At 39.6% G+C, this 2,016-nt stretch overlaps 1 long non-coding RNA gene across 1 annotated transcript in view; it reads left to right on the top strand.

Moving 5' to 3' along the window:
- The first annotated feature begins 334 nt into the window (after positions 1–334).
- The window catches only part of LOC117958511, a 9,846-nt gene continuing 8,164 nt past the window's right edge, over positions 335–2,016 (top strand). Inside the window, exon 1 of the long non-coding RNA XR_004659744.1 lies at positions 335–345. This is a non-coding gene — a long non-coding RNA (uncharacterized LOC117958511). The remainder of the gene's footprint in view (positions 346–2,016) is intronic.

Here is a 2,016-nt window from a genome sequence, read left to right on the forward strand (position 1 = left end):
GCTTGACATTGTGGGAAACATTATTTACTTTCTTACTGAGAGTTAGCTGAAAAGATCGATCCCACTCTAATGCCTGTATGGTAAATGTGAAGCTAGAACCAGCAGCTGGTTGGCTGAGCTTAGCAAAAAGACTGGAAACAGGAGGACACTGTCACGATTGTGAGTCTCTATTGTAGTGTTTCCTGTTTTATTTAAAAGTCTCTGTTTTCTCCTTTGTCATGTCTTGTTTTACTGCTTTCTGTTTTTCTCTTAGTCTGATTGTCTGCCCCGCCCTTATCACCTGTTCCTAGCCCCTGTGTCACCTGTCCCTTGTTTCAACCTTGTTACCCAGTGGTTGAAGTCTCTGTGCTTTCTTTGTCTCTTGTTGGATCATTGTTGGTGTCAGTGTGTTGTATTGTCTTCCCTTCCTGGTTGTTGCTGCATCACTCTTTCTGGTAGTTTGTTCCCTATCATGTCTTCTGGTTATTCTTGGCCTGCCTGCCTTCTTGAGGACATCTTTTTTTGTAAGACTGTTTTTGTTTAATAAATTCTCAACTCTGTATTTAGGTCCAAGCCTCAAAATTCCTGACAGAAATTGCTAGTCTGGCTCTACCCAAAGGTAACACAACCCCCCACGAGCATGTGTAAAGCTCTGATGAGCTTAGGTGTTATGTGAGAGACTACTTTTTGGCTGGGTAGTAACTTTTGGAGGTCTCCAATGGTAGTCTGCTAAGTGGAACCAAAATAGTCTCGGGCATAACCCCTAGTAAAACAGCAAATAATCTCTTTTACACTAATGTAAAGATTAATCAAACATAATATAACCTGTTGATCAGTGAGCTTTAGGGCTGCTAGTAGGTGGACCTTTGGACAGGCTAGGCTAACTGCTTCCCCTCTGTTTCCAGTTTTTATGCTATGCGAAGCTAAGCTATGCTTGCTGGCTGCAAGCTCCAGCTACATATTTAACATACAGACAAGAGAGGGGTGTTTGAGTTCTCATCATACTCTCAGCGAGAAAAAAAATAAATGTGTTACCAAAAACGTCAAACTAGACTATCTCTTATACTATAATTTTCTATGTTTTTAGACAAAGATAGAATGAGATTTTGTGTGTAGTGGAATTTACAGCGGTTTTTGGCAAGAAGGAGGAAAATTTGGTAACATCAGGTCACTCCTAGGTCAAGGGTCAGGAGATGAGAAGATCTGTAAAATACTTATCTATTGAACCTGTCCTGTGTATTTAAATATGAATATGTGTTTCTCTAGAGATTGTGGGATTCTACTGAGCTGTAAAATGGAACGTTGTGTTCTGGGACTGTCTCCATTTAAACGTTGGCTTAAATGGAGTGAAAGGGACCTCACACACATCTTAGTCTTCTTACTTAAGAGAGAGAGAGACTGAATTAGATTAAGGTGGGCATCTTTTTTATGGCGCCATCAATGTCTTTGCATAACCCAAACTTGACAACTTGAGTGACACATAAGATCTCTTGGAAATACACATTCAATAAGAGTTGGGATGGCACTAAATGACAAATAATGTGATTAACTATATTGCTAATCTTAATTCCCTCGGTCAAAAGTTCATTAAATGCTTTTGTGTAAATCATCAATACAATACATACAATATGAGTTTTGCTGTATTTGAGTTTTTCCCATAACATGGTGCACTGTGGAGGAGCTGATTTACACACTTTAATCTTGACTTCAACTTTCCAGTAAATGTTAAGGTGCCATTTCCCTAGCAACCACATCTAGCACAATGTGGCTCGTGGTGAAAAATGACACACTGGAAGCCAGGCCCTGATGACGTTTGTGACATTCACTTCTTTCTTTAACTTCTTCCTCAATACCATGACTGCACAGTCAAACTGAACTGAATCACACATTCCACCAATGTGCATTTCCTGTATCTATTTTCACATGTTAGCACCAAATGTTAAAATAGTCACTGCACCAATTGTGCCAGTTATATGTGATTTGGAAAGAAAGGGTTTTTAAATTACTGCGCAGGTCTCTCAGGAGTTAGTCCTGTGA

This window comes from Etheostoma cragini, chromosome 15, assembly GCF_013103735.1.
Source record: "Etheostoma cragini isolate CJK2018 chromosome 15, CSU_Ecrag_1.0, whole genome shotgun sequence".
Lineage (NCBI taxonomy): Eukaryota > Metazoa > Chordata > Actinopteri > Perciformes > Percidae > Etheostoma > Etheostoma cragini.